The sequence below is a fragment of the Protobothrops mucrosquamatus genome, unplaced genomic scaffold, assembly GCF_001527695.2.
Source record: "Protobothrops mucrosquamatus isolate PMUCROS unplaced genomic scaffold, P.Mucros_1.0 scaffold_188, whole genome shotgun sequence".
Lineage (NCBI taxonomy): Eukaryota > Metazoa > Chordata > Lepidosauria > Squamata > Viperidae > Protobothrops > Protobothrops mucrosquamatus.
The window spans coordinates 53,746-71,725 of NW_015386264.1; positions in this window are offsets into that span (position 1 = coordinate 53,746).

Here is a 17,980-nt window from a genome sequence, read left to right on the forward strand (position 1 = left end):
GCAAGTTCTCATTGAAGTGCGCGAGGACCGCATTTGAAGAGAGCAAGGCCTTGACCTCTTTGAAGCTCTTTTCATGTGCTTGTGTCCACTGCCAAGGGGCCTGTTTGTCCAAGAGCCGGTGTAACGGCTCAGCCACTGCAGCCTTGTGAGGAAGGAATGAGTGGTAAAAATTTAGCAGTCCCAGAAAGGCCTGAAGTTCACCCTTAGATTTGGGACTTGGGGCCTGCTGAATTGCTTGCAGCTTGGATTCAGCAGGGTGGATGCCCTGAGCATCAATGCGGAATTCTAGAAACTCCGTGGAGGTAACCCCGATCTTGTACTTGTCTTGCTTAAGCTTCAGCCCCGCTTGGCGGAAACGTAGCAAAACGGCTCTCAGCCTTTCGGCTAAATTGTCAGCTGAGTCCCCAGCAATGAGGACATCGTCAAAGTACGGGCAAACGCCAGGGATATTTCGGAGCATTCGCTCCATTACACTCTGGAAGATGCCAGGGGCCACGTTTACTCCAAATTGCAATCTTTTTACCTTGAATGCCCCCCTGTGAGTCCCTTTAAGGCAAAGGGCACCCTGCATGGCTTGATTCTAATGGGGCCTATGGCTGGGTCTAGCCTCAGAGAAATAGGAGGGCCTTTGTAGGAGCCAAGTTCTGGACTAAACACATCTGCAACTCCTTGCAGACCCCAGCCAGGCCTGTTGTTTGCACGCTGTGTATTCCAGTCACCTGAATTCCCAGGGCCTCAAACCAGTCGAGTCCAATGAGACTCATATGGTCTCCCCCAACCACAACTACATCCAGTAGCCCCTCAAAATTCCTACGCTGCACCTTGAGTGTGGCCTCCCCCCTCACGTTGACTCTGGAATTTTGGAAATCTGTGAGGATGAGGTTTGATGGCCTGAGTTTCACCCATAGGCCGCTTCTGCTGCAGACCTTGTTAAAGGTGTCTAGGGAGATGATCGATAGAGCAGACCCAGTGTCCAGCTCCATCGACAAGGGGACCCCTTGCAACTTCACGTCGATGTGAAGCTTCTTCCTAAGTGGCCTGTGGACCCCCGTTCTAAAAACACTCCTACGTGATGCATAGAAGCCCACCCTGTTCTGGCTGGGGACCCTGGTACCTTTCTGAGGCAATTCTTCTGGGTAACGTTCCTTCTGGCGACCCAAACAGACAGAGGCAATGTGGCCTTGCCTCCCACAGGCCCTGCAGATGGCAGAGCGAAAACGGCAGTCTGCGCGGTGATGGCAGCCTCCACACCCGATGCACCGAGGGGATGATGCTGGCTGGGCCCTCCCTCCATGAGGCCTTCTACCTGGAGTCTGATGCAGCCGGTCCACTTCCAATTCTGGATCCTGTTCGGATTCTTCGTGAGCAACCTCTTGATGGACGGTGGCTGGAACTTGAGGGGACTTGGAGAGCTGCAAGGCCTTCACGGCTCCGCCTGCTGCTTCTTCGGCTGAAACTTTCCTCAGGGCATCTTGGAACATGAGGCCTTCCTTCGCGAAGAGCTTCTGCTGCAATTCAAAAGAGGCATTGAGACAAAGCAATGAGTTCCAACAGTTCTCCTTTATTGCAACACCAACAGAACAGATTTTAAAATGGTGCAGCCCCCTTTTATAGCCCCCCTGCACAATACCTTGCTGGCCAATCATTGCAAAGGCTGGGAGCAGCCTTTCTTGTCCCGGGCATCCACATGGTCTGCCCGGGCCAATCGCTGCAGCCTGTGCCTGCTGGCCCAGGACATAACAGAATCATTGCTGAACACTGTCCGTATATATAGCCAACATATTGCAATGGAGTTTGGCTTGGACAAATGTGCCACACTTACTATCAAACAAGGAAAAATAGTGGAAACTGAAGGAATCAAGATGCCCCATGAAAATAACATTAAGAGTCTGGATGAGGAAGATTACTACAAATACTTGGGTAAACTTCAAGCTGACAACATCAAGCACACTGAAGTCAAGAAAAAGATTAGAGGTGAATACATCAAGAGAGTGAAGAAGATCTTAAAGTCCAAACTCAATGGAGGAAATACCATGAAGGCAATCAACACCTGGGCAATTCCAGTCATTAGATACACAGCTGGAATAGTGGACTGGACTCAAGCAGAACTAAAAGCAATGGATAAGAAGACCAGAAAAATAATGACAATGAATCATGCCCTTCATCCACGCAGTGACATTGACAGACTTTATCTACCAAGGCAAATAGGTGGGCGTGGAATGCTGCAAGTACATCAGATGGTTGAAGAAGAAAAAATGGCATTGGAAGAATATCTGAAGGACAGTGATGAAGATGCACTGAAATTAGTATATCAGCAAGGCTTACTGACTACTGGAGAGACCAAACTGGCCTACAAGAAAGACCAAATGAAGAACAGAATAGAGGCATGGGAAGAAAAAGCACTACACGGCCAGTACATTAAAAAAATAGCTGGTAAAGCAGATAATAACAAGACCTGGCAATGGCTAAGAGCAGGAAAATTGAAGAAAGAGACTGAGGGACTAATTCTGGCTGCACAAGACCAAGCCTTAAAGACAAATGCATACAAAGTCAAAATTGAGAAGACAGCAACAGACAGTAAGTGCTGCCTATGCAAAGAAGCTGAAGAAACAGTGGACCACCTGGTAAGCTGCTGCAAGAAGATCACACAGACTGACTACAAGCAGCGGCATGACAAAGTAGCAACAATGGTGCATTGGAAGATCTGCAAGAAATATCATTTGCCTGTAAGCAAGAACTGGTGGGATCATAAAATAGAGAAAGTCATAAAAAATGATAAAATTAAACTGCTCTGGGACTTCAGAATTCAAACAGACAAGCACCTGCAACATAACACCCCGGACGTAACAATTGTCGATAAGAAAGACAAAAAAGTCTGGATAGTGGAGAGTGGGAAATATACTACCAAGCATCGAGCCTAACTTGGCTAAAAGATTGGATGGAATTGAAAAATACTAGAGTTTTAACAATAGAAGGACATGACTTGCAAGCAGGGTGGCATGCATTCCTATGGGACGAAAAATATAAAATACACAGATACTTTCAAAGACACATAGTTAGGAATGCATTGCTACAGACGTGGGAAAAAATACAACAAAAACATTATATAAGAATTCCAATGTGGTTATCCCCAACAGAAGCTCTGAAACACCCAAACCTACTGGATATAAATAAGATAATTAGATACAAGGAATTAGTAAATGAACAGGGAAATCTGAAAACAAAACAAGAATTGGAATAAGATATTGGCAGAGAGATTGACTGGTGGACATTTACACAAATTCAATCTAAATATACAGAGGACAAAAAATTATATGAAATACAAAAAGAGCCGCAAGAATTGGATAAAATTATACATGGAACAGAAAAATTATACATGGAACTTTGGGCAGCTTTTACAGGAAAAGATATTTAAAGTCTTAAAGAGAAGATCAGATCTCACCCAGTTTCATCTGCGTTGCTTTAAAGGTGCTTGGTGGTAATTTTGACTTTGGCTGTCAGCAGCTTAGTGACGAGCCATATTGCTATGGCCGGTCTTTCCTCCGCCGGTTTGGAGGGCTGCCCCGAATCAAGCGGAAGAGCTGCTGCCCTCCTGCGATCAAGCGGAGGTCTCCTCCTTGCTCGTCACCCCTACAGTGTTCTGTCCCCGTCTGAAACACCCACCCAAACAGCCAGCTGAGGGTTAAATAACTTCTCCACACTCCACGCCACAGATAAGAAAACTTGGCAGCAGCTCCGTAGCTACTTGCCAAGACTTTTACTCAGAGAACAAAAAACAATACACACAGTTAGAAATTAAGTCCACAGCAAACTACTTCACCAGAGATTTAGCTTTGTCCATCACAGAGTCCAAATGGCCACCACCTCCCTTTTATAGCCTGTGGGGTGTGGTCCAGTGACTCAGCTTAATCTCTGGCACGTCTCCTTTTCTGCTGCGCACGCTTGTCGCTCCTATGCTGGCGTGGATCCAGCCACAACTTCTCTTCATCACTGTCCGAAACACCTGGCTCCTGGCCAATCTCAGAAACACCTGGCTCCTGGCCAATCTCAGAACCACCTGGCTCCTGGTCAATCTCTTCTCTGTCGGGAAACACCTGAGGCATTGCCAAAGAGGAGGGTCCTGGAGAGGGAGGCCTGGCCATCTCCTCTCCTTCATGTTCGGAGCCTTCTTCCTCCGATAAGAGAGACTCACAAGACGGAGCCACAACACTATCCCCCACCGCAGGGCCCTTCCCCCGGGTCTGCCGGTCGGGATGTGGTCGGGACGGGAACCGATCATGAAAGGCCTGTACCAGGTCAGGGGCCTGAACGGAAGAAGCGTCCACCCAGCTGAAATCCTCGGGGCCATATCCCTTCCAGGCGATGAGGTATTGGGAGTGCCCCTTCAGCCAACGGGAGTCCCGGATACTGTCTACCTCGTACGTCGAGGTGTCCTCCTCATTGGCTGCGGCTGGGGGGGCAGGCGTCGTCAAGCATTGGAGATGGCTCGCTGGGGCCTCAGGGACCAGGAGGGACCGATGGAAAACGGGGTGGATCCGCATGGAGCGTGGTAGGGTCAACCGGTAGGCCACAGGGCTTACTGCCTTGACGGGGAAGGGACCGATAAAACGATGGTCCAGTTTCTTCACTGGCCAGTCCGTGGGGAGGTGTTTCGTGGACAGCCACACCCGATCTCCGACTGCCAGCAGTGGCGTTGCCCATCGGGAGCGGTCAGAGACCCGTTTATAGTCCTCTTTCGCCCGCATCAGCTGCCGCCTCACCAGTTTCTGCACCGCCTGCAGCTCCAAGAGGAAGTCCTGGGTCTCGGGAACAGGGGAATCTGAGATGGACAACGGGAAAAGCCGTGGATGGTAGCCAACGTTGGCATGGAACAGGGTCATCTGGGTGGAGGTGTGTTGGGAGTTGTTGAAGGCGAACTCCGCCAGGGGAAGGTACTCGGCCCAGTTGTCCTGCCGCTGGTTGACGAAACAGCGGAGGTACTGCTCCAGGATGCCAATGACCTTCTCCGTGCCCCCGTCAGTCTCCGGATGGTGCGACGATGACAGGCACACCTGCACCTCCAGCACGGCCATTAGGCTTTTCCAGAAGCGGGCCGTGAACTGGGCTCCGCGGTCCGACACCACCCTGTCTGGCAGGCCATGGAGGCGAAAGATGTGCTGCAGGAACAGACAGGCCGTGGTGCGGGCCGATGGCAGTCCACGGCACGGGATGAAATGGGCCATCTTGGTGAGCATGTCCACCACAAGGACGGTCGTGAACGTGGCGGACAGTGGTAGATCTGTTAGGAAGTCCATGGAGATGGCACCCCACGGTCTCTCCAGTGTCGGCAGTGGCTGGAGGAGTCCCAGCGGTGGGCCGGACGCGGGTTTGGCCTGTCAGCACGTCGCACAGGACGTCACGTACGCGTGCACGTCATGCCATACCCGAGGCCACCAAAAAGTCCGCGTCACCAAGTGCAAGGTCTTAAAGAGGCCGAAATGCTCCGCCGCGGGGTTGTCATGGCACTGGTTCATGACGAGGGCTCGAAGCGGACTCGTGGGCACGTACAGCCGGCCCCGGTGTTTCAGCAAGCCTTCCTCCAAGGTCCAGGGGGACGCTGGGCTGACTTCCGCTTTCCGTTGCTGTGACCAGTCATCACGGCGCCGCGCTTCCAGCACCCGAGCCCGCAAGTCTGCCGGTTCCTGGACCGCGGCCAAGGATTCTGCTGGCAGCACCGTCCGTGGGGGAAGGGAGTCCTTGGGGCAGAAGTATTCCGGCTTGCAGGATAGCACGTCCACCCTCTGGTTGAGGTTGCTCGGAATATACACGACATGGAAGTTGAACCGGGCGAAAAACAACGACCACCGGATCTGCCGCTGGTTCAACTTCCTGGCCGTGGTGAGGTGCTCGAGGTTCCGATGGTCCGTCCACACCGCCACCTGGTGTCGGGCCCCCTCAAGGTGATGCCGCCAAGCCTCGAATGCGGCCTTGATAGCCAGCAACTCCTTTTCCCAGATGGTGTAGTTGCGCTCGGAAGGATTGAGTTTCCGGGAGTAATAAGCGCAGGGAAAAAGAGTGCTGCCATCCACCGGGGCCTGTAGCAGTACTGCTCCAATCGCCACATTGGACGCATCCGTCTCGACCATGAACGGACGGTGTGGATTGGGATGCCTCAGGACCGGCTCCGTGATGAAGGCCTGCTTGAGGACCTCAAAGGCCTGCTGCTGCGGGGGCCCCCACTGGAACGGGACCTTCTTCCGAAGGAGTTGGGTCAGCAGCAAGGTCAGGGTGGCGAAGACCGGGATGAATGTCCGGTAATAGTTGGCGAACCCCAGCAGACGCTGGACGTCTTTCACCCGACGTGGGGGTTCCCAACTGCGCAAGGCCTCCACCTTGCGCGGGTCCATCGCGATGCCCTCGGAGGTGATGATGTGCCCGAGGAACTCTATGGAAGTCTGGAAGAAGTAACATTTCTCCAACTTCGCATAGAGTTGGTTCTCCCGCAGGCGCTGCAGGACCTGGCGGACATGCTGGAGGTGGCTCTCCTGGGTCTGGGAATAGATCAAAATATCATCCAGGTAGATCACCACGAACCGGTCCAACATGTCCCGAAACACATCATTCATCAGGTGCTGGAAGACCGCAGGGGCGTTGGTCAACCCGAACGGCATGACGGTGTACTCAAAGTGGCTGTATCGGGTGCCAAATGCCGTCTTCCACTCGTCCCCCTCTCTCACGCGCACCAGATTGTAGGCCCCTTGGAGATCGAGCTTGGTGAAGATCGAGGCCTCCCGCAACCTCTCCATCAGCTCTGGGATGAGCGGCAGGGGGAAGCGATTCCGCACTGTGATGGCATTCAAGCGCCGGTAATCACAGCACAGGCGTAAGTCCCCCATCTTCTTCTTCACAAAGAGGACCGGGGCCGAGAGTGGGGAGGACGAAGGCTGGATGAACCCTCGGGCCAGGTTCTTGTCCAGAAAGTCCTGTAGGGCGGCCAATTCGGGCTCCGACATGGAATACAGGCGGCCCGCGGGCAGTGGTGCATTGGGCAGCAGGTCCACTGGGCAGTCGTAGGGTCGATACGGGGGTAATCGGTCCGCCTCCTTTTTGCTGAACACATCGGCGAAGGGCGTCAGCTCAGGAGGCAAGGGGACGGCCGGGGTGGAGACGTCCTGGCCGGCACAGGTGTGGCAGAGATGGTCGGCACACTGCAGGCTCGGGAACGAGATGGCATTTCTCGACCATGCCACCTGAGGATCGTGGGCCCGAAGCCAGGCCATCCCCAGGACCAATGGAAAATGAAGGTCCGCCGTCACATAGAACTGGATGGCCTCCTCGTGGTTCCCAATGGCGAGGCGCAAGGGCTGGGTAGCAAATTTGATGGGCCCTGCCACGAGTTCCCACCCGATAGTCTCAACCCTCAACGGAGGGTCCACCGGAACCAAGGGAACCTTAAAAAAGGCCACAAAGGCCTGGTCCATGAAGTTTGTCGTGGCCCCGGAGTCCACCAGCACATGTGCCTGAAGCCCCTCCAACCGATTGGCCAACAACACCCGAGTGTCCAGAATCAGGTGCCGAGGGGGCTCACAGTCCACAGTCGCCGACTCCGGTGGGGCATGGCTACGTGCCTGGCCCAGGGTTTCCCCTAGGCCAGGCCTGGCCCGTTTCCCGGTTGGTCACGCTGAGATTCCGGAACAGGCTTAAGCGCCCCACTCCGCTTCCTGGGACACGAGGCGGCAAAATGTCCAGCCTCGCCGCAATAGAGGCACAATCCCCCTTGGCGTCTCCGCATCCGCTCTTGGGCCGTCAGTTGAGGTCTAGCTGCTCCGAGCTCCATGGGCTCCTCAGCCGTTGCCACAAAGCATGGGGTGGTCCGGGGTACTGTCGGTGTGAAACGTGGGGGTGCCGAAGCTGTCGGTGCTTTCGGAAGGGGCCGAGTCCGTCGCCGTTGAAGGCGGGCATCGATGCGCAGGCATTGGATCACCAGGGCGTCGAGGGTCTGAGGCACCTCCACCCGAACCAGTTTGTCCTGCAGATCGTCTGAGAGGCCGTCCTGGAAGGCATCCATCAGCGCCACCTCATTCCAAGCCGAGTCCTGGCCTAGAAGTCGGAACTCAGCGATATAGTCCTGCAGGGCGCGCTTTCCTTGGCGGAGGTCCTTGATGCGCCTCACTGCCATCTGAATGCGCAGGGGGTCCTCGTACATCACTCGCAGGTGTTGCAGAAAGCCCTGATAGTCCAAGAGTAATGGGCTATTTTGCAACAACAGGGGCGTGGCCCATCGGGTGGCAGAGCCAGAAAGGAAGCTAATCACGAATGCCACCCGAGCCCGATCATCCGGAAACTCCTCCGGCCTCATCGCCATAAAGAGTTGGCATTGTCCCATGAAGGCCGGGAACAGCTCCGTCTGCCCAGAAAATCTATCTGGCACGTTCACTGGGCATCTCGAACGGGGAGGAGGAGGAGGGGGGGGAAGAGCTGCAGGAGCATTTCCCAAAGCCAGTTGAGCATTTAACTGGGCCACTTGCTGCTGTAGGAGCTGATTGGCATCTATCAGCTGCTGTACCTGCTGCTGCAGCTGTTGGTCCATTGTGGGTTAACGATGGATTATGTTTGGGTGACGAACAAGATGTTCTGTCCCCCTCTGACACACCCACCCAAACAGCCAGCCGAGGGTTAAATAACTTCTCCACACTCCACGCCACAGATAAGAAAAATTGGCAGCAGCTCCGTAGCTTCCTGCCAAGACTTTTACTCAGAGAACAAAAAACAATACACACAGTTAGAAATTAAGTCCACAGCAAACTACTTCGCCAGAGATTTAGCTTTGTCCGTCACAGAGTCCAAATGGCCACCACCTCCCTTTTATAGCCTGTGGGGTGTGGTCCAGTGACTCAGCTTAATCTCTGGCACGTCTCCTTTTCTGCTGCGCACGCTTGTCACTCCTACGCTGGTGTGGATCCAGCCACAATGTATCATCACTGTCCGAAACACCTGGCTCCTGGCCAATCTCAGAAACACCTGGCTCCTGGCCAATCTCAGAACCACCTGGCTCCTGGTCAATCTCTTCTCCGTCGGGAGACACCTGAGGCATTGCCAAAGAGGAGGGTCCTGGAGAGGGAGGCCTGGCCATCTCCTCTCCTTCATGTTCGGAGCCTTCTTCCTCCGATAAGAGAGGCTCACAAGACGGAGCCACAACATACAGGGTGACTTTCGACCCTTTCCAGGGTCCCCCAGCAGGATGAATTTGGACGCGGAAGACGGAGCTCGCCTTCCTGTGTCCGCAGGCACTGTGATGGCAAACCAGAAGCCTGATTTTACAAGCTATTTAAAGACAGAGTGAGTGGCAAGGAATTACTACTAGCAAGTTATTTTGGACTATAACCTTGGCAGATGGGCAACGTTGGACCTTGGGATAAATTTTATGTTTTTCTTTTTTTTCCCCTTATTCTGACTCTGAGTTAAAAACGTCTTCTTTAAATCAAGTCAGACAGATAACACAAAGAAATGATTTCATAACAAAAAAATATATTTCAATCAGATAGATTACTTGCATTTATGCCAGTTGTCTCTGACAATACATCTCTTGTTCATTTCTCTTGGTAAGAAAAAATGGTGCTCTATCCATACCATCTTTATACCGGTACAGGCTCATCGGGTGACATCTGATGGGCCATGCTTCTTTTCAGACAAAGACATTCCAAACTGGCTTGTGTCCAGGAAGTCACCCAATGCCCTTTTTAAACTCCTCCCATTGACCTATTAACAAACCCAGCCTTTAACCCAATAACTGCCAGGTTCCAGAATACTCCCCGCTTGGAAATTTAAATTTCCACTACTAACTAACTGAAATACTAACTGAACTATCAAAAACCTAGCATTAAGCATACAGTAATCAATGTTAACTAACTTGTGACTAAATAGGTAAATATAAACATGCACAAATATGCAAGAAAAATAAGCAAGTGTTACATCAAACAATGCATAAACACAATACACAATTTGAGGTTTTATCTTCTGGTTCAGTCTTCATCAGCAACGATACCAAATCGGTGATCAGCCTGGTACAAGTGTCTTTGAGTCACGACCTGACTCACGTGGCTTCACGACCTGGACCTCAGCTTGGCAAAGTAGTTCATCAACTGGGTGGGCCCGTTGCGCAAGTCTCATGGGCCTATAGTTCTGGTATACGTTCTTGTCTCTAAGTGAGACAAGGTCTTCTTCCTGTAACGGAAACTGGAACCAAATCAGGAACAGAAAAACTGGAACCCAAAGCTTCTCAGGAACAAAGGTAACTGGATTCACAGGATACTCAGGAACCGAAGAACCTGGAAAAACAGGCACAGCTGGATCTGGAAACTCAGGAATAGCTAGGGCTGAAGAATCAGGATCAGGAACATCTGGAAATTCAGGAACAACAGCTGGAACTGAAGAAACAGGAACAACAGCAGCTGCAGAAGACTCGGGATGCTCAAGAACCAAAGGATCTGGAACCATCGGTGGAGCATCGAAGATGGCTGCTACTGTTGTCATCAGGGTAGTGAGGACTTCATGTGTGGGTGTAGGTGTCTTTAATGACATAGAGTCCATGAATTTGTGGGGTGCACCAATCACGTGCTCCCACGCTTTGCCTATGTGCGCTTCGCCCACGTGAGATGTATGGGGAAGGCAATTTTTGGCCTTCAGACATTTGTCAATCACTGGGTCATGGCAAATGTCTTCAATAGTCTGTAAGTCCTTGCAGACTCCTATAAGGTTCATTCTTGGGATGCTAAGGCAAGTGATCAAGACGATCAAAACTATGCCTAATTTCAGGTGCTTCTGCTTAGACAGGGGTTTGAAGCGGATTGGTTGACGTTTACTGGGTGCCTGAAGTTGAAGGTTGGCACGTTGATCTGAAGCTGGGAGTGCATAGCGTTTTGGTTTCTGCACTTGTCTGTTTGGACAGGCCAAGAACTCAGGACTTTCCAGCCAGATCAATTCTGTTGACTGTGTGGCAAGGTTGGGCCACTTCACTTGGTTCACAAAGTTCTTGTCTGTTGGCACATGTTGCCACTGTTCAGGGCTTAGAGATGTTTCAATCCCTTTCACTCTGCTGCCTACGTGGACGTAGAAGTGTCTGCTTTGATTGCAGATGTAGCTTGACATCACCTTGCTGTCTACGTAGAAGGTGGTAGACTGTAGTTCAAGGCACAACGTCTTCGCTGTCAAGTTGGTGAGCTTTACAGCCAAAGTAGTGCCACATAGTTCTAACCTTGGTGCAGTGTGGCCTTCTTGCCTTGTTAGTCTCACTTTTCCAAAGAAGACATCGAGACTGCAGCTCTCCCCACTTTGGACTCTGATGTATCTTATGGTTGCAAACAAGATAACGTAAATGTGGCTCTCCCCGCTGTAGACTGTGACGCGTCTTAAGGCTGCATTTGCCTTCGTAGACACGTCTAAGGAAGCGTACAGTTCTTTCTTTTGCACTGTGGCAGGTGAGCTGGAAACATACGTGCGTTGCACTTGCATATTCTTGGGACATCTTGGAAGTACATTCCATGACTCTCGGTCTTGCAGACGTTGTTTGTCTTGTTTGTCCTCTATGGACAAAGCTAAGTTGCAATTCTTGCTTGTCTGGAACACTGTTGCTTCCAAAGCAGGTTTGGTTGTCACAAGCGTGGAGTGTTCTAGGTGTGGTTTTAGGTGAGGTGCTGTTCCATTACTGAGAATGGAGGTTTTTGAAATGCTCACCTGGGTTGGGGTTTGTGGTTGATCAACACAAACCGTTCCTCCTATGGCCCATCCGAGTTCCGTCTTAATAGCTACTGGGGTTCCTGGTGGATCTTTGATTCTCTCATCGGAGCCAATGGACTCTGGGGTGTCTCTTCCAACCATGAGTAGGATTTCAGCTTCAGGATCTAGAGGAGGGCACGTAGTTATTGCAAAATGCTTCAGTTCACTCGGGAGGTCAAAGAGGTCAAAAAAGGGCTGCTCTTCGAAGTCGGTTTGAGTCTCCATCGTTGAAGTCGCTTGTTGTGTCCCCTCAGAGGGCTTCTTAGTTTCTAGATGTAAGGCTGCTGGGTGCTTGTTACTGTCGCACAGGTGGCATTTCGCTCTAGCTGTGCAATCTTTGGCCATGTGCTCCATGGGGTTACAGCATTTGAAACATATCCTATTCTCTCTGAGTAGAGTCTTTCGGTCATCTAGTGATTTTTTTCTAAATTCTCTGCAATCGTTTAGGGAGTGTGAGGACTTGTGAATTGGACAAGTCAGGCCTTTTCTTGGTGGACGAGGATTCGAATAAGAACTCCTCGGTGTTCGTTCATCGAAGATCTCCTTTGTGTGAGGCGTGATGTCTGTTTTATACACTGAAACGATGGGTCCATCCTTCATGGCTTGGACAGAGCCTCTGTTAGGGCCGAAGTTGTGACTGGTCTGTCTTGGTGTTGGGAACGAATCTTTTGTTGGCTCGAAGTTGCTAGCATTACGGCGTAGTTTTGCTTGGTTGGTCACGAATTGAGCCAATACAGCAAAGGCGGGTGGTGTGTCAGGGTCCTGGCTCCTGTGAGCTTCTGATATTATGGCCCATTTGTCCCTTGACTGCTTTGGTAGTTTTCTAACTATAATCCTTTGCTTCTCGAACTGATCGAGGCAGGTGAGTTTTGGCATGTTGGGCTGCTCACGAACTGAATGTAACATCAAGAGCGTGTCTGCGAATTCCAACATCTGGGTGTGGTCGTTGATATTGATGTTAGGGAAAGTGTAAATGCAATCCAAGAGCGAACTCTGTCATTTCGTGTGCACCATACCGCTCGAGTCTTTCCCAAGCCTTGAGAAGGGCGGTGGCTGGGTCGCCTAGGTGGGCTAGTTGAGTGCTCTCTACTAATCGTGCGGATGCTGGTCCCAGCCACGCCTTCATGTGTCCAAGCATTTGGCTTGGTGTTATTACTTCATCTTGGATGGTGGCCTGGAACGTGAGCTTCCATAATATGTAGTCCTTCCCCGCTTTATCGGAGAACTTGTGCACGCCTTTGGACGCCAGATCTAGTTTACCTCTGTAAAGTCTTGAAGGAGCGTAGATGGGTGGGTATGGCACATTGCTTTGTTCCATGTCTGGCTGGTGTCTTCCTTCGGTGTATTGTCCTTGTTGGCTTGGTCTGAACTCCTCTGCTCTGGCATTGAGCTGAGGGGACCCAAGTTCCTGCGTGCGCACTTGTTGGAGTCTCTCGTCTTTCTGGGAGAGCGTAATTGGCTCCCTCGTAGGCTGGCACAGCTGATGTTCGAGACTGTCCTCTGTAGTCAGGTCGGGTAGTGGTTCCTTGGGATGCTGCCCCCTGTTGGTGCAGCAGGGACTCTAGTTCGGCTCGAGTTCTTTCAATCTTGTCCTCGAGCGACGGCTGGTTCTGTTGTGGGGCCGTTGACGCTGCAGGTGAACTCATCCGATTGCCATCAGTGGTATGGTTCGGCGGGTTCCGTGGGGCAACAATGGTGGAAAGATCTTGTGGCACTGCCCTCTGTGTAGCCGTTGCCACTGCTGGTGGACCCATCCGGTTGCCATCAAGGGTATAGTTCGGCGGGTTCAATGGTGCAGCAACGATGGGAAGATCTCGTGGCCTAGTCGTTGCGACATCAACCCTGTGGCTGACTGGCACATCTGGCCGTTGAGATTCTTCTGTTCATCTACTCAGTCTCGGGGGGCTTGTGGCTTGCTGTGGTCTCACCTGCTCACGTTGAAACGCACTTTGGTTGTCCACGTAGGCCTGTACTCGGCTACGTCGTTCTTCGTTTTCCAGTTGTTCCCTATTGGGCAGGAAGATGGTGTTCTGAAGTGTTTCCTGAAGGCCTTCCGCTCTAGCTATTTTGTCTGCCATATCTCGTTGGCTTTGAACAAATTCAAGCTCTTCTTGAGCGTCTTTTCTTTTGGCCCTCATTTTAGCTGCTATGGCTTTTCGTTTAGCTTCCAATTGAGCTGCTTCCATTTCTAGTCTGGCTTCTATTTCGGCCTCTTCGAGATCTATGGCCGCCAGTTCCTTCTTTTTCTGCCGCTCCTCCTGAATCACACAAAAGACTGCTTCGGCAGCTTTGGCATCAATGATTGCTTGCTCTGCTTGTGAAATTCGAGATGCTTGGCTGTGACGAGAAGATGCTTTCGAATTGCGGGAGGCGCCTGTGACATGTGATTGTTGTGACACGCTGGAATGTGCCTTGGATATGTGGCGAAGGGATGAGGCCCTTCCAGACACATGGGATGGAGCCACGTGCGACCGTTGGGACGGTGCGTGTGAACGGCAGGAAACTTCAGACTCGGCCCTGTCGACCAGTCTGTCTCTCAGGCGAGGCTCGCGCTCTGGAGAGCATTGTGGGCTCCCTAGAAGCTTCTTGCGTTCCTCATTTAGTAGCTTGAGGCTTCGCATCTCCCTATCGACACTTGAGTCTCTTAATTGCTCCTGAATGGCCTTGAGTTGCCGTTCGGAGTCCATCCATTGCGCGAAGGCATCTTCCTTATCTCCTTCCAGTGTGTGCGCACATTCAGGGGAGAGATCCTCCCTTTGTTCTTGGTAGAGTTTGTGCCATTTCTCCCAGCATCTTTCATGGCGCTTGTACACGATGTCCCATTTCTCCAACAGGTTCCATCGCATGACTTCAGTTGGCTTTCTTTGTTGTCTCAGATCATAGTGACTCTGAGACGTCTTTGGCCTTACTGAGGCTTGAGCTTCAGCTTCTGTGTACAGGTCAAGGGTGGCTGTTTGCAGCGCTTCTCCTTGGCCGGCTGGTTGGGGTGTCTCAACTAGGCTGCTTGGTTGAACCCCTTCATCTAAATCAATGAGCCACTCTGCCATGGTTAGGATAGGTTCAGTGTTCTTCTCAGCTATTTTGAAGCAAATTTGAAGAACTTCTCTCTTTGACCACTAGGGGTCACTACTTGAAGATCAGCTTCAGAGGTGCTGTCTGTGGGTGGAGGTGCCACTGGGTGCATTCTCCTGTACTTGTGGGTACTTCAGCGTAATTCACCTGTTCACCACTAGGGGTCACTTTCTGCGTACCAGCTACCGGGGTGTTCTTCTTTTGAGGTGCACCTTCTATCCACTAGAGGGCTCTCTCTGGGCGTGATTAAAGGTTTGCGTGTAGCTCCTTCTTTAACCACTAGGGGGCGACTGAAGAAAGGTCAGCTAAATTCTTTCTATTACCACGTTCCTGCTAGTAACCACTGAGAAAATGTAGAGATACAGACTCCCACCTGGTCGTTAAGTTGCAGGCTGGAACACTTGGTCATCAGCTTGTGGTAAAAAGCAAAGGTAATTAGCTCTGCTTCCTTCTCCTTAATCCCTCAAACTGGAACAACTTGGTCTTCAGCTTGAGATAAATTTAGATAACTTTGCTCTTTAACTATCAGATTCACTCTGCGTATTTAGAGGTGTGCGCAGTGAAGTGTCATTTTTCCTCTATGGGAAAACTCGGCTTGGCTTGGTATAAGCCTGCTATGTGCTGAATTAATTATCAAGTTGGTGTAATCCCACATTTAATTGCTAGAAGATTGCTGAAGGAAAAAAACAAATTGGCCACCAGGGGACACTACTGCATTGCTATTGGGATCTCTGAACACCGGCTTCCCAACTGGGATGGTTGAAATTCCAAAGGTAGGGGGGAGTTTAGCTTCTCCTTTTGTAGAGGTGGGTTGCCCTGGCGACAAATGGTTTTATTGCTTGTGTTGGGGCCAGAAAAGAGGGAGAGAATCACCCTTTCCGAGCATCAAACAAAGCCAACAGAATTTGCTAAAATTAGCAAGAAACACTTTCCATCCTGCTGTGTTCATTTACAGGGTCAGTTTCATGCATTCCCAGACATTACAAACAAGCTAGTTGACAACAAAGCTCTTCAAGGCTTACTGGCTCTCTCACTTTACTGGCAAACTGAGTTGAATTCACAGACAATCCTTTGAAACCATCCCCTCATTGCCTCAAGATGAATTGCCAGCAAAGGAAGGGGGAAGGGGGGTTGCTGCTCACAACTGCTTTGATCCTTTCAAACGTGAAAAGCCACAGAAAGAGCAGAGCTGTAGAAATACACAACTGCTTTCTTCTCTTGAACGGAGATACATGCAAACGACATTAACAACTGTTTTGAAAGTGGCTGAAGTGGCTTTTCCTGAGATAGACAGCACAATATCTCTTTGACTTAAACGTTGACTTGTAAACAGATCTTAAGGCAAATTTAGTAGAAGCATCCAAACAAGCACAAGGCACTTTATAACTTTTACTTTTCTTTAGTCTGTTGCAGATCAGAGGAAAATTAACATCAAATTGCTGTTTGCTTTATAAAGTTGATATGAACTTTGAGCATTTTGTCTTACTATTCTGACTCTGAGTTAAAAACGTCTTCTTTAAATTAAGTCAGACAGATAACACAAAGAAATGATTTCATAACAAAAAAATATATTTCAATCAGATAGATTACTTGCATTTATGCCGGTTGTCTCTGACAATACATCTCTTGTTCATTTCTCTTGGTAAGAAAAAATGGTGCTCTATCCATACCATCTTTATACCGGTACAGGCTCATCGGGTGACATCTGATGGGCCATGCTTCTTTTCAGACAAAGACATTCCAAACTGGCTTGTGTCCAGGAAGTCACCCAATGCCCTTTTTAAACTCCTCCCATTGACCTATTAACAAACCCAGCCTTTAACCCAATAACTGCCAGGTTCCAGAATACCCCTCCTTTTTTCTTTTTCCCTTTTTATCTCTCCTATTTGTTTGGGGAGCCTAGTGGATTACAAATTCTTAACATTTGAATGCGGGTGTTGGGAAAAAGCATTAGAGTTCGATAAAAGAGTTGGGGCGTAGAAATAAAATGAGTTTTCCAAACTTAACCAAAACTGGTAAAAAAAGTGCCTTCAGCCCCATCCTCTGCCTCTGCAAGCCTGGTATATCAGAGATCAATTGAAGCAATGCTCCAACAAGAAAAAGCTAACAATTTCCAGAAGGAGATGCAAGTGACACTACAAGCAATTCAAGAGGCAATTTCCTCCCACAAGGAAGACACAAGGAAAAATCATGAGGAGACAAAAGATAATCTTGATAAAACGAACCAAAAAATTAACAACATAGATTCTCAGTTAGAAAACTTTAAACAGATGGTCACAAAAAATGAACAAAGAATTCAAAAAGTAGAAGATAAGTCAGTAGAGACCGACCAAAAGTTGGAAGAATTGAAAGATGAGAAGCTGATGCAGATTAACAGAGAATTGGAAGATTCAATGGCAGTTATGGAAATGGAAAAGGCGTCTTATTTCCTAAGAGTCCAAAACATAATAGAGGATAAGGAAGAGGATCTCGCGGATCTGATAATGGAGCTATTGGCTAAAGCACTGAAATTGGGAAACAGGAAATGGAATGAGAGTTAGACCAAATATTTTGAGTCAACTCAAGCTACGTGAGAAGAAATAAAGTCCCTAGAGAAGTACATGTTACATTCGTTAAAAGATCCATAAGGGATGAGATTTTGAGAAGAGTGAGAGATGGCCCTCAGCGATATAAAGAAAAAGAAATTGTAGTCCTGAAGCAGATTCCCAGAATAAGAGATGCACGAAGAGAATATCAATTCTTGACTAGAAAATTAATTGAAAAAGGAGTGAATTTTAGATGCCTGAATCCAGAAGGGATCCTAATTAACTGGGATGGGAAAAGATACAGACTGGACATGCCACTTAAGGCATTGGAGTTTTATGACAATCATAAAGAGATCATCCGTGGCTTTGGGGTGGATTTCCATCAGTACGCTGATGATACTCAGCTGTACATATCCACCCCGGGCCACCTCAACGATGCCCTTGACGTGATGACCCGGTGCCTGGAGGCCGTGAGGGTCTGGATGGGGAGGAACAGACTCAGGCTCAACCCTTCCAAGACCGAGTGGCTGTGGCTACCGGCGCCTCGGCATAGTCAGCTGATTCCATCGCTGACTATAGGGGGTGAAACTCTGGCCCCCTCGGATAGGGTGCGCAATCTGGGTGTCCTC